The sequence below is a fragment of the Argentina silus genome (assembly GCF_951799395.1).
Source record: "Argentina silus genome assembly, chromosome: 11".
Lineage (NCBI taxonomy): Eukaryota > Metazoa > Chordata > Actinopteri > Argentiniformes > Argentinidae > Argentina > Argentina silus.
In genome coordinates this window covers 20,939,096-20,954,998 of record NC_139665.1, presented here as the reverse complement: position 1 = coordinate 20,954,998, position 15,903 = coordinate 20,939,096, and positions in this window count along the sequence as shown.

Below are 15,903 nucleotides of genomic sequence, written 5' to 3'. Positions count from 1 at the left end.
GTGCCAATACATGTTACAGTGTTTGAATGTGTCCCATAAGTAGGCCAGATCACATGTTACCTACTTTGTAATAGGCATTTGAGTTAACATGCACACAGTCCCACACAGTCTCCATTGGGTTGCCTGTCCCTAAACTCCTAAACATGGAATAGGGTTGGGATTCACTTTGAATGTGGCTTTGTGGGGCCTGCACAGTGCAGGCAGGCAAGCTATAAAGGTCCAGACCTCTTGACGATCGAGACCGTACTGCAGTAAGGCCTACACAGGTAGACAACAGTGGACTATGATATTGTAGCCTACCAGGGGAGGCTGGTGGAGGCAGAAATCGGAGGACGGGCTCAGTGTAATGCACGGAACGGAATGTTTGTAATGCACAGAACGGAATGTTCCATGCATTACAACGAGCCCGTCATCCGATTTCTACCTCCACCAGCCTCCCCTGGTAGGCTACAATATCATAGCCCAGGTTTGTTTTCTTGGAAAAGACGGAGACTGCTATTTGATTAAGTTCATCTTAGAAATCTTTATCCATGGCATTGAAAGCGCCCTGTAGTTAGTGAAATAGTCGCGAGGTGACTTTGTTATATCATTGGCAGACAGAGCGGAGACGTCTGTTATGTAATTGAAAGTGTTTCTCAACACGGTGTCCTCCCGGGGATCAAACTTCTGAGAGGACATCTCACTAAACTCATTTTCTATCTCCCTCTCTCTCATGTTGCTAATAATTCAGCCTACTTCACAGCTGAAGCGCATCTGATTCCAATTCATTTCCGTGGCTGAAGATCTGGCATTGGTTGCTGAGGCACTGATCAATCATGATCTACTGTGGTGTTATCCCAGACAGCTTGTATTAGAGATGCAGGGAGAGAGAGATGGAGAGAGAGAGAGAGAGAGAGAGAGAGAGAGAGAGAGAGAGAGAGAGAGAGAGAGAGAGAGAGAGAGAGAGAGAGAGAGAGACACACGTATTAGATATTTAGACATGGATATTTCTCTATCTAAGACGCCTTTGATTTGTGGACATGACCAGATGTGATATAGGAACGGCATGAAAGAAAAAAAAAGCATCCCCAGTCTCAGTCTGTTCGTTATTAAGAGATTAAATCCCATCTTTGACAGACTTGTCAGCGCAGGAGACAGAATCACGCTCAGCCGGTAATTTGACTAGTTTCCTATCTCTTCTCCGCTGAGCTGGCCAGTGACAGCCAAGCGACAGAGCGTTGAATATGCAAGGTCTCTCTTCTCTCTCTCTCTGTTCTCGGTCTCCCTCATGCGCGTCGGTTGTCATGGTTACCCCAGAGTCATCTTGAGAGCAGACACACACACACACACACACACACACACACACACACACACACACATTCTTATTACAACACTAGCAAACTGGTCAAGAGGACCTCTAGCTTATGATGGGTCAATGGTTAAGCCCAGTGAACAGTGTGGCCATCATAGAGTATTTGTGAGTTTGTGTGTTTCTCTCTCAGTGTCTCTTAAATCGATTTATTTGTCTCAGTCCGTGTGTCTCTTTTGGTCTCTGTGTACCTTTTTCTTTCTACTCATGTATGAGTGTGTTTGTGTGTATGTGTGTGTGTGTGTGTGTGTGTGTGTATGAGAGAGAGAGAGAGAGAGAGAGAGAGAGAGAAAGAGAGAGAGTATTCACTGACAGATCCGGTAAGTTGGACATGTGAAGATCTCCAGCACACCCACCACGTATCCACTTGAGCCAGGTGTTATTTCAACACTCGCTTTTGGAAGATGAACGAGGGACATTTTCCTTCTCCACCTCCCCATTCTCATCCCTTGTTCCCCCTCCCTCCAGTCCCATCCCTCCATTCCGAAAAGCATGACCCAGTATTACAGTGACATTATGGGGCCACTTACAGCCCTGCTAAAATAAACCACGTTGAAGGAGGAGTGTGACAGAACGAGGTTACAGCATGCAGCCTGGCAAATTAATCCAATAAATAAACGAGAAATGATCTCTCTCTGTTTTTCAGAGCTCCTTTCTCATTCTTACTCTTTCTCTCTCTCTCTCTCTCTCTCCCACATCTGTATGCATGCCGACTTACACAAATACACAAATTCATAGTACACTCACTCATACTCCCAAACACAGATGTACATTGCATGTAAATGAAGTCTGTTTTGAGTGTATGTGAGACAGCGTATGTGAGACATGAGACTGTCCTCTCATAACCGCTGAAGAGGAGCGATCCTTTGAGCTAACGCAAACTGCAGAAGAAGTTATGTAATAGAAGAAAAAGAAGAAGACTTTATTTTTGAATTGAGACCAAAGAAGATGACAGAAGTGATTACAGACATAACCTACATTTTCTACCTTCATTTTCCCTCAACAAACACACACACACACACACACACACACACACACACACACACACACACACACACACACAAACACACTCATCCCAATGCTGGTCGCTGGTTTCCATAGTGATGGCTCCGAGGCCATTACACATGCAGGAAACATCTTGATTAATCTTGACGATGACAGTGAGGCTCTCTACAGGGACGGCTCCACATTGATCCATAATGAAGCCATTGAGCCGTGTGACGAATGGAGGGGACAGAAATTTGTGAGCATATGATTAATGAAATAATTAATTAACTAATTGAATCAGCTTAATTATTTAATTCTTAATCTTGAAGTTGGAGAAAGTTTGATTGCGCAAATCCAAAACTGGGGTGGATCCAAGTGGGCTGCTTTTGCGAACTTTCAAACTCCTCACTCAAGTTAGCAGGGTTAGCAAGAGCTGATAAAATTCTGAAACCCACCAAGTAGGAATACTGTGAATGCAGATGTACAGTGTAGCAGTGGAGGCTAGTGGAGGTAGAAATCAGAGGACTCATTGTAATGCATGGGATAGAATGAGGAATGGTATCAAATGTGTGTTTTTCTCATTCCTCATTCTGTTCCATGCATTACAATGAGCTCATCCTCTGATTTCTACCTCTGCCAGCCTCTCCTGCAGTGTAGATACCGTTTATATACAGTCCACACAGTTTCAGAGGGTTACATACTGTATCTATGGAGAGGTAGTCTTGATGAGACTCCTCTAAGTGTTGATACACCTGGAAGCAAATGTAATGTTTGTTACAGTTAGAAATAAGGTTGACCAGTTGCTTACATATATTGTATTTGTGTCCTGATGATCTTAATGGAATGATTCTGTATCAGTGGTGGTCTGAATAGAATGATTCTGTAACATTCCATTTCTCATATGTCATACACATTATCCCTAAAATAGACTCTGGGAGTCCTGATTCCCTATCCCGCCTGCTTCCCCGTCGTTAACGGATGTGTGGAACGTTTCCTGGACGTGCTCTCTGGGAGATTTTCCAGGGAAAACAAGTAGAAATCTTGGATCTTATCCTCCCATATCGGCAGGATTCATCATCATGCGCTTTGGCATATATCATAAATATCAGATGGGATAAGAGTTAAGACTTCAAACAGACTGGGTCAAGCTTCCTCCTTTACCATTTTTGTCTTGGTTTTGAATATATCCCTGGAAGTCCTCTTGGTTTAATGTTATATTTGATATCACCCTTGTAATTAGGCCACTGTAATGTTCTAATAAACTATTTACTCAAGATCAGGTGACAGTCCACATTTGACAGGATTTTTTAAACCGCAAAGTCGGACATCCCCCCCTAACATAATAATCTATAAGTGTTGTAGAGGAATGTTCTTTTAACAGGATGCTACAGTTCCTTATCTAGGATGGCTATACTGCTGCCACACAGCATGATTCAGGACCATCATTAATGGTTAAATTCTTCATTTGTGCTAGTCTTACGCTTATCATGGTGATACGAAACTGACCTTACTGCTAGAAATGGCTTACCCATTTCAACCGTAATGTGTCACACACATAGACCAGTGCATTATTTTTTGCATGGTACTGATCTAATTCAATGATTACACTGTTACACTAATATCAACAAATGGGTAACTCAGTAATGAGGACCTAGGGCTTAGTGTTAATGTTAGTGTTAATTCAGGTGAAGGTTCATATAATATTTTGGTGTCTGTAATGTTGCACTGTTACAGTTACATCGCAAACAACATTGAGTCGAGATTCCTGAGGTACGGTGATACTGTCAACAATTGTTTTCTGTTTAATTTAAGGCACAGTATTGTTTACATTTAACCAAGATCCTCAAGTTAATTTGTGATTGTTTTCTTAAAGGAGCCATGTCCACCGAATGCTGCTTTGGTTGAGCAGCGCGCAAAACGCATCCTTCCCATTGAAAACAGGCAAAAGGCCTTGGCACATTGAAAAAGTGTATGATCCCACTTTGACTTTTATTCCTCAAACTACACTATGTGAGTCTGCATTAAATAAAAAATAAATTAAATTCAGACCATCTTTAAATGTAGTCTCTGATGTCACACTTTGGCCCCTTTCTTTATGGAATGACCCATATATAGTGTGGACACATTGTGCAGATGGGAGTTTCAAGCTGCAGGTGTGTGTGTGTGTGTGTGTGTGTGTGTGTGTGTGTGTGTGTGTGTGTGTGTGTGTGTGTGTGTGTGTGTGTGTGTGTGTGTGTGTTTGGGTGGGTGTGTGGGTATGTGTTTAGTTGGGTGTGTGGGTATGTGTGTGTGGTGTATGACTCCCTATTGGATATCATTGTGCATCCATCAGTATGTCGTTAAGCAGTGGGTAGTGTGGATATGCAATGTCTCTCACTTTGGGGCTGTCGCTGATCAATGCTCATGAACATTTAATGTCATAATCAGCCATCGATTCAGACAATTATGCATCAGCAACAACATCAGAATGAACACACACACACACACACACACACACACACACACACACACACACTCACATGCACAACAGATTAAATGGATGGGAGGGCTCAGATCGACAATGTATACCCTGGTGCCTTTCCTTAGCACAATATAAAACCACTATAAAAAACACCACAATCATTGAGAAAAAACATTAGATGGCAATCTAAGAACAATGGCAATTTTATAAATAATTTAAAAAAATGATTTGGCTTTTCATAAGAGCTTTTTGATTTACCCTGCATACCCTGACTGCACGTCAATGACAGTACATACAAATACCAATTCAAACACACCATCATACACTTGCAAATCTTCAAAGCCCTCCTCTTATCTGTACATAGAGAGAGAGAGAGAGAGAGAGAGAGAGAGAGAGAGAGAGAGAGAGAGAGAGAGAGAGAGAGATGTATTATCGGGGGAGGGCTTTACAAAGTAAGCCAATTTATACAAGATATCCTGGCCTGAATTAGCGGCTAATGACTCTATTAGCTTTCATTTTTGCACAGAGGAAATTCGCCAGCATAAATTAGCTCCCAATCATCGGCAAAGTGTCACGGCCAAAGGGCAGTTTATAAATACAACAGCCAGGCCCTGTCAGCCAGGCCGCGCGCCGATATAGACGTCTCCACAGACTTTGTCGTTGAGAGCAACAGACTTGTGCCAGTCAGACGATGACAGGGGACCGTGGAGGTCCCGGGGGGAGCTCTCTCGCGGGCGTCCCTGAAAAGGTCAACTTGACGCGGGCACAGCCCATCGACCTGCCCCCCTGTCGGCCCGGTGATAAAAATCAGATAAACTTAAGACCACTCATTGATCGCCGTGAGCCTGGACAAATGTTGGCCCAGCACAGCTCCGTGCATATGATTACTCACACAGGCAAATGAGTAAGGGATGTATGTGGGACGGAAGGAAGGAAATAAGGAGAGAGGGGGGGGGGAGTAGAGTAGGAGAGAGGAGAACAGAGGTAGAGAGAGACAGAGGGAGAAGAAGGACAGAGGGACCGGAAGATCTATCACATACATTTTAGGACAGGGACATTTCTTTGAATAAGACCAATTGTTAAAGGGCCCATGTAGTCAAACCCCTGATGTCCTTCCCTTGAGATGACAGCAGTTTGAAGCCTAACCCTAACTAACATTTTTGCTTGTTTTTCTTGGTTGTGGTACTGGCTCCTCCCACTGCGTTTACATTTTAATACACCAATGACAAACAAGTACAACTCAATCAAATTAAATAAACCAATAATATCATTTGTTTACGTATTACATCCCTCCCTAGATGAAACTGGCCGTTAGGAATGTTGTGGTGAAATCCAGCAAGACTCTTCAAAATACAACTGTGGGAGTCAATTAGTATATTTGACTACATAATTTATGGTAATATGTATTTTTTGATTTCCTATTAATATTACGATATATTTTGCATTTGGAGACATATTATTGTTACATTGCATTAGTTTATTACACGTTTATTACAAGTATACATTCTGTGGCTCGTGTGCCTTCGTATAGGTGGCTACTTATGCTGTCCTTGGCCCAGGCAGTACTGCCACTTTCTGCACTGAGGAGCTCAAGACTGAGCTCAATGTCAATGGCAGGAAGATTGACATACTACTGAGAACCATGGGTGAAGAAAAGACAGTCAGCAGTCAGCTTGTGTCAGGCTTGGAAGTGAGCAGTCTGGAGGATAGGAGCTGCATACAGCTTCCAGATGTCTTCGCTCAAAAGACCATTCCAGTTAACAATGAGAATATCCCATTGCGAAAGGATGTGAAGATGTGGCCTTACCTGGAACAAGTGTGACTCCCTCATATCGATGCTGAAATAGGGCTGCTGATCGAGACGAATATGGCGAAAGCTATGGAGCCGTGGAAGGTCATCAGTTGCGTAAGAGTTACGTGAATTACGACTAGGCAGTCTTAGGCATTAACTTCAACTGGTTAAGGTTAGGGTAAGCTGTCAGGGGAAGGCATTAGCAAATATTAGCATGAGCAACAACAATTAGCAAAAAAAAAATGTCTTCCGTATTTACCTGCCAGTATAGCTAAATAATACGACCACACAGATCGTATTCTTTGGTAAATATTGACAACAAAATAACAACAACAATAATGATAACAGAATAAACAAAAATGACATAACAGAATCCATGTTTATGGAACTAAGGTATATACTTCATAGATGTCAGTTGTACCAGTTATCAGTGTGGTAAGAGGTCACATTTTGCAGCTAATGTGTTAATCTTTCTCGCGCACACAACACACACACACACACACACACACACACACACACACACACACACACACACACACACACGCACTCCTCTTGGCCTCTCTATTTTTCCTCCACCCTGTCCTATCCACATGTCTTGCTGTCTGTAAGTGTGTCTGTCTGCTGCCCTCTGCACCCTAACTATCAGACCACACTTCCCCTCTCCATCCCTTCTGCAGACACTCCTCTTCCTCCCATCTGCCCAAGTCAGGACACTCTCTACTTCTCCAAGCTCCCTCTCTCTGTCTCTCTCTTTCTCTCCCTCTCTCTCTCTCCACTCTTTCACTTCATTTTTTTAACTGACATGCTCTTCTTCTCTTTTCCTCAGTTTTTCTCTTTCTTTTGCTTCTGTTTTGTCACTGACATCTCTCTCTCCTCTCTCTCTCTCTCTGCCTCCCCCTCTCTCTCTCCCCCTCTCTCTCTGATAGGGCTGAGGGTTTGTAAGTGCTTTAGCTTAGGGGTAGAGGGGTGCTGATAAGGGGACAAGAGTGTGACGAGAACAGGGGCAGAGGACCAAAGATAAGAGTCTTCACTCTGTCAGTGTGTGTGTGTATGTGTGTGTGTGTGTGTATGTGTGTGTGCGTGTGTGCGTGTGTGCGTGTGTGTGTGTGTGTGTGAGGCACAGGGCCGTAGGAGTGTAAGTGGGAGTGAGGACTGTTATCAGCTGGCTCAATGTCAGCACCTCCGCCTGGTGTCTGACCTACTGTCAGTGTGTGTGTGTGTGTGTGTGTGTGTGTGTGTGTGTGTGTGTGTGTGTGTGTGTGTGTGTGTGTGTGTGTGTGTGTGTGTGTGTGTGTGTGTGTGTTTGGCGTCTACTGAGAAGGAAGTGCAGTCTGGGTCACACTGATGACACATACAAACCAGCGGTGTGTGTGTGTGTGTCCGTGTGTGTGTGTTCATGTGTGTTCATGTGTGTTCACATGTGTTTTTGAATAAGAAATGGATGCATTTTTGCGTGCTTTGGTGGATAGAAGACTATAAGGTCAGTGTGACTCACTGTTAAAGGAAATATACCTTAGTTACAGGGTTACAGGTTCATGACAGCAGACAGTGACTGTCTGGTAGATAACCCCACTCAACAACACCCCTTCCCTCTCATCTGACCCCAAACACCCCAACCCCTCCAGTCTCCCTTTCCCCTTAACATGTGGTTGATATCATGGTCGCTTATGGAGGAACTGGAAACGGGTGACCTGATTCCATGGCATAGGGGTAAAATGTCATGTTTAGTTCCAAGGGCCCTAAGCCCTTTCTCTAGTCTAACTCTTTTTTTTCAGATCTGAAGGGACCTGATGGGTAAGACTTATAAAATGATCGCTCCACAAGCTTTCTAATCGGCTTCGGGGAGTTTCCATCACACCTGTCCAATTCCTTCAGGTCTGTAAACAAAAAAGTGGCCTCCTGTCCTCGTCTCTTGTCCCTGAACCACATCAGTGCAGCTGAGTGAGGGGAAGCTGGAGAGGAGGCCCCTCTCGTAGACTGGGCACCCCTGAAGTAATACAGTGTCGGTCGTCTGCTGCCAACTGCTGGTAAGTGTGTGTAACAGTAAAACCAACCGAAGCCAAAACCACTTGACTGCAGCGCTCCCTGCGCTCTCTTTCTCTTCCTCTCGGTATCCCTCAATCTGTCTGCACTCTCGATGTCTCTATCCATGCTCTTCTTTTTCCTATTTGATCTCAACCCAAGATTCTGTGTATTCATTTACAATCCTCTGAAATGTTTGTGTTTCTCCATTGTCATAATTGACTATGTTGTACATGTAGTTACAGTTAGAAGTTGTTATATAACCTTCTGTTGTCTTAGGCAATAGCCAAGGTTAGATATATCCAAATAGCAAAATGTAACAAATAATAAACACATATGTGGCAGGTAATACACCCTATGGATTCAATTTCCCTTTACATTGTGAAAGGATTACCTAAAAACTAACTGAACGATCATCATCTGAACATCATCTGATGTCATCCTCTATGCTTTTCATAATCCATGTGTTTTCATGAGGGTGCTCTCTACTGGCCAATCAAGGTGAACTAGAGGAGGGCACTTGCACAATCTGTCTGCTTTAATATAATTTGCTTTCTGGAATTACTTCAGCAAGTGTTTCTATGTGTGGAGTTGCATGTGTTATTCTTTTTATGCCTGAAACTGCATAGCGTATGTCTCTGTGTGGGTATACGTATCGCCTGACTGTCAATGTCAATGGCATAGGCAAGTGTGTATGTGTGTGTGTGTGTGTGTGTGTGTGTGTGTGTGTGTGTGTGTGTGTGTGTGTGTGTGTGTGTGTGTGTGTGTGTGTGTGCATACGCATGTGCGCGTGTTTCTGTGACATAATCATCAGAGCCAAGCATTACTGTGCCTGGACTGAATGCATCTAGATATTTCATCATTACAGTGTAAATGACTGTAAAAGACGCAAATAGCCTTTCTAAAATATCTGTTATATTTAACATCTCATATATATAATACAATATCTAGCCTTCAATGCAACTCAAAAGTTAATGGGCAGGGGATTTATCGCGTCCATGAGGTTAAGTGTTCTTAATAGTTATAAATGGGTGGCTGTCCGTTACTTTTGTTTATTGGTATTGCTTCATTTAGGGTCCTCTCTCTGATACCAGCAATATAACATGTCGGCCGCACCGTGCCGCATTTACTACCGCGCCGCAAATTAGATTATAGTTTGACATGAGCCGCGCATCACCCGGCATCACAGCCTGTACGGTGAACTCTTCACCCGGGCGACGCGATGCAACAACGCGCGCAGCAACACAAAGCAAGGAAGCGCGCTCACTCCAAGCGCGCTCCTGGTGTTAGCAACTCATTTTTGTCATTCAAGTCTGCCACCTAGCGGTAAAATAAATGAATGACTGTAGGAATTACACAGATGATGTTGGGACTATCACCCTCAGAGAAAACTGTGTTCATGGGGGAAGATGGGGGGCTGGAACCAGACTGAATTTAACTTACTTGCTAAACTTGATATGCTTACCAAATCTCACGTTACTGTCTTTTCATGTGTAGGCCAATGGCGGCTTGTTTCTCACCTAAGATCTACCGTTGAGGGACATACGGCTCCATGTGTGAAAAGACACAGACACAAGCACGCGCGCACGCGCACACACACTCTCTCTCACACACACACACACACACACACACACACACACACACACACATACACACACACACCAGGACTGGCTAGAGGGCACTTTTTATGGCTCTCACTCTGAGTTTAACAACCAGCATGGGAAGTGGGAGATTTGTGTGTGTGTGTGTGTGTGTGTGTGTGTTTGTGCGTGCGTGCGTGCGTGTGTGTGAGGGAGCATGAAAGAGAGAGGGGGAGAGTAAGTGAGGGGGAAGGAGAGAGAGTGGAAGTTGAGTTGACTAATGTCAACTTACCTGCCCTGGAAATTCTTGTGGATAGTGTGTTCTACAGGATATTTGTTGACTTTGGGGACAGTGGCTGTGGATACACTTCGGAGTCAAGAGAGACATTGCATGTAGCCCCACCCACTCATTGAAGACATGTCATTTTATTTACATAAACCCCACCCATTTAATCGAACTGACCACTCCAAGAGCAGCTGCCATAGGTTCATGAATACAGTTAAATTATGCAGAATATGTTCACAGTACGGATTCTAAGGTCACCACATCTTTCTCACAGGCCATCTCTTTTCTCTGCGTGAAATCGTTCAGATTATCGTTTTTTTTTTTTATTGTCACAACATTTTTCACATAATATTGACCTTATTGGAATACTTCCACAATGAATGTCTCCTTCTTCCCTTCCTTAAAGTAGGCTGATCTAAAGTGATTGGAGCCCTCCAACTGCATTGCTTTAACTAGTCATGTCCGATGAGAGAGAGACGTGCTTTTCGCATTCAAGTTAACATGATGGGAAATTTTACATTTTTCTACAAGAACTTTTCTCAAGATACAATATATCTTTCTCGAGTTTGTTTATGACACTGGTAAATAAGACATTCCTCCTCACTTCCTGTAACCGCTTTCCATCTTGCATACGCAGAGAACGCTGTCGGCAAAGGGACAGCAATATAAAATGTGTCTTGCAAGACGCATTTAAAAAAAACGTTTTCTATTTATTTACAATTATGAGTGTCTATTTAGTGTTCACCCCTAGATGGCAGCACAAGACCAGTCTTTAGGCTACGGGAGACGTAGGCCTATTGGTGCAGCTCTGGCAGACCTTATTCCTAAAGCTTTTGGCCGCAAACTTTTGAGGGTCTGCATGTGCATACCCATAGCCTACATTTTCTGCATTTTTTTTAAAGATTATCGATAATCTGGAAGGTTTTACTAGTGGTCCTGGTGGTGCCGTAAATGTTAGAAATGCTGTAAACTAGCCAAGGTTTGTAAGTAAGTATGAGGGGCTATACGGCTACGTGACACATTATGTAACATAAACACATTGAGGCTATTGTTTTGTCATCTAGCATTTTACGGTTTAGCCGCACCTTGAGAGTGTTTGCCCAAAAATGGACAATTTGATGGTTACGCTGAACCTGAATCGTGATTGCTCTTTAAAATCAGCGGATTGTCAATCAAGGTGTGAATGACATAATTTCAAAGGTGAAAATTAGCCTACATGCTTTTCATAATGACTCAAAGTTGCTTGTTTGAATTAATGAGCAACTAAAAAGCACTCCTGATCCAATAGAATTAAAGAAGAGTGAAACAGAATGAAATCATTGCGTTTCAGTTAAGTTTAGTTTATAGAGCGCAGTTCTCACCTTTTACTTTTGACTGATTTGACATAACATTAATTGTTTATTTTTGCATGGAGAATTTACACTTACAGGATGTGTAATTACACAATATGTCATTTAAAAATTACATTCACAGAGAAAATCATGGCAGGTATACATTATGGTAAAATCGATGCACATTTTAAAATATCATAATAATGTGTGTTTCTCCTGCCTTTGCGTTGCCTAAACCTTCTATTTTGCGGGTTGTGTCTAACACGCAATTTACCTGACCCCTAGTGGAAAGTGAGGTGACTATTGGAGAACAGTGCAATTGAGTTCAAGGTCAAACGTAAGCATGCTCTAAACCACAAGAGGACAGAGCAGGGCAGAGCAATCACGTTATAACAGCTGTGGATCTAAATGATGTATGTGCGTCTCTGTTGGGTTTAGATGGCATGGCTATGCTAAGTTAGCTGTCAGAGCGATAGCCTCATTAGGCCTATGTCATTTTCAGGTACTGTGAGACTCAATAAAGGCCTATATACAAAGACGGAGATGACATTGCCATTGACTATTACCATGTTATTACATTGCAATAGACAACAATGGCACTCGTGCACACACGCACACGCACAGAGACACACACGTCACTTTTACTACAGCATGTGTATCTATAACAGACGATCATGACAATATTAGGTTCATATGGTGTTGTAATGTAGCTTTAGCCTATCAACTCTCACTGGATTAAATGGATTTAATCTAATTCTATAAACCTGTGCCCATGATAACACAAACATAAAAACGTAATTGACAATGTAAGATCTCATCATATTAGTCAGATTAAATGCAACACGGAAAGGGTTTTAGAGGCGATGAATGGATAATTAATATGAATAGTTTACGGCGACGGCGGGCTATGCGATGAAGGCACGCGACGTTGCTTAATGGTTTTGTTTATTGTGTTGCGCAGCCCTGTGCTTCCGGTGCATCAATCCTCGTGTCACTCTCTGGGCTCCGCGTCGGCGAGGAGTGATGGCCGTGCGGTGATTATAACGGAATAAAAGGACGTAATGAAGTGCCTTCAGCCCCGTTATTCTCACGTGCCCGGTTGCTGTCAACCACCTCGCCTCCGTCTTGATGTTCCTCCTCTGTTCTGCTTCGCCAGTTTCCCTTTTTTCAAAAGGTTCAAATAAAGTTTAATCGCTTGCGAAGAGTCTAAAATGCTAATAACCTGACAGGGGCACAGCGGTGTGTGTGTGTGTGTGTGTGTGTGTGTGTGTGTGTGTGCGCGTGTGCGCGTGCGCGTGCGTTAGTGTGTATGTGTGTGTGTGTGTGTGTGTGTGTGTGTGAGAGAGAGAGAGAGAGAGAGTAATGGAATGGGTTGGTGGTGATTAATTGAAGAAATAGAGAGTTGATTGTAGTAATTAAACAAAACAAGGTGAAGCAAACGACTGGGCTGCCATCTGGGCTCGGGGGCTGAGCGTAAATGCATTTACCCACTGCCAACAGACCATTTATTTACCTATATAAAGATGCTAAGGGACCGGCTGGGCTCTTGTGTGTGTGTGTGTGTGTGTGTGTGTGTGTGTGTGTGTGTGTGTGTGTGTGTGTGTGTGTGTGTGTGTGTGTGTATGTGTGTGTGTGTGTGTGTGTGTGTGTGTGTGTGTGTGTTGAAAGAGAGGGGGAGGGGCATGTGTGTGTGTGCTGCTTATGCATGCGGATGCATGTAGGCTACACATGTTTGCATCTCAAATGGTAAGAGCAGTCATCCACTCATACACTGGCCGATCATCTCTGGTGGGCTGGTGGGTAAACATCATGATGAACTGACTGTGTGATAAAGTGCAAATACTCAGAGATGCATAGCCTACACACTGATGTAAGTGGACTAATTAACACACACACACACACACACACGCACACACACACACACAGACACACACATGTACACACACACGCACACACTCACACACACACACACAGACACAGACACAGACACAGACACACACACACACACACGTCGCGTGATATTTTGGAAGTCACTCAGCCGCCACCTAGTCTCTTTATTTCATCACGCACAACAGAGAATCAGTGAGAAGTGGTGTGCATATGAAATTGCTTACATTATATGCCGCAATGTTTTTCCAATGGGCTGGAACATATTAAGCTGGGAATGAATAGCAGGTCTTCATGACACCATGTTGCGTGGTGGCTCAGCAATCACTTTCCATTTGCCAAACACTCCATCATACTGACAACTGTCACTTTTAGTGTGTGTGTGTGTGTGTGTGTGTGTGTGTGTGTGTGGGGGGGGGGGGGGTCATGCTCTGAGTTGTCTCTCGTAAAGGCCCTGCTGCTACTGTTCCATCCAATGCCAAGGGTCATGATCAGGGGATGGGATGTGTGTGTGAAGGAGACATGGAAAGATAGATTTGGGGTTCACTGTATTAAGCGGGAACCTTTTGATGATATTTTTTCATTTGATCCAAGAATGAAGAGGAGACGTATTTCCCTGGGTTTGTGTGTCAGTGTGTGTGTTTGTTTGTGTGCCTGCATGAATACCTGCCTGCTTGTGTGCGTGTGTGCGTGTGTGTGTGTGTGTGTGTGTGTGTGTCAGATGGGGGCTCATTGGTATGCTGTGTCTACCCAGTTCCCCTGTGGTGCTGGATGGGATAGGAAGCATCTGTCATCTCTGTGGAGTTCCAACATGCAGACGTAACGCTTTCAGTGCCACATCAACTGTGTGTGTGTGTGTGTGTGTGTGTGTGTGTGTGTGTGTGTGTGTATGCATGTGCATGTCTGTGTGTCAGTGTCTGTGTGTCTGTGTCTGTGTGCTTGTGAGGGAGAGAGAGAGTTTGAGAGACACAGAGACAAAGTAGTATTGGCACAACCACAAAGAGGGCAGATTCCTGACTGCCTTTTCCGTGATTGACAGATGAGAAGGAGGAGCAAATCCAGACAGTTCAAGCGCAGCCTATTGGGGTGGGAGGCGGGGCTGGTTGCCTCAGCAACAGCACACCTTGGCTACCTATTGGATGAGCTAAATAACTGCTGACATACTGGTTACAGCCTGGAGTCAATGTCCCCCCCCCCCCCTCTCTCTCTCTCTTTCCTTCTCTCCTGCAGGTTTGTGAGAGCCATGCTTGACATGATGTGGCAGAGTGATAACACAGAGGTTACACTGTTGGGAGTCACAGAACTATAAAGTCCTACACACATCATTCTACAGAGAGAAAGAGAGAGAGGGAGGGTGGAACGAGTGAGAGAGAGAGAGAGAGAGAGGGAGGGACAAAGGAGAGAAGAAGGACTAGGGAAGAAAAAGGAACCATAAGGAATAGGATATCCGGAGAAATGGGGAAAGAGGGAAATGGAGAATGAGAGAGTCAGACGGGGAGCTAGAGAGAGACAAAGACAGAATGAGAGAGAGTCAGACAGACGGACGGACGGGGGGTGTTCGTTGCCTGATCATGTACTTGTTCATACCTGTGTGTGTGTGTGTGTGTGTGTGTGTGTGTGTGTGTGTGTGTGTGTGTGTGTGTGTGTGTGTGTGTGTGTGTGTGTGTGTGTGTGTGTCCTCTAGGTGACATTGAGCTCCAGTATAAATCAGCTGGGTATGAGACCGGGCTGCAGTAAATTAGCTGGGGTTTTAATTGTGCCTATAATAGATGAGTATAATTAGTCAGGCTCTTCTTCACTGACTCACAGTGCAATATGACTGCCCTGACACCCCGTCTCAAAGTACACATCTCTCTTCCCTCTATCCAGCCATCCCTCATTCTTCTACGGCCTGGAGGGACGGGAGGGGTTCCTCACTCTCCCTCCTGAGGGATCCACAGAATCCCCCCAACAAACCATCTAGGAAGACCTGGAAAGCCTTTTGTCTTTCTCAGTTCCTGTCTCCCCACCCCCCTCTCTTTCCTTCTCAGCCAATTTCCTTGCCTGTGTCTAAATTGAATGAACATGTGCACTTCCTCTATAAAGAGGTTGAACGGGGTAGTTTTGTTATGCTTCTCTTAAAGGAACATTTCACTGATGTCACCACGACTCAGCAGCAAGTTACTGTATACTGTAAATGGTCTGTCTAAATAGCCAGAAAAATGAAATA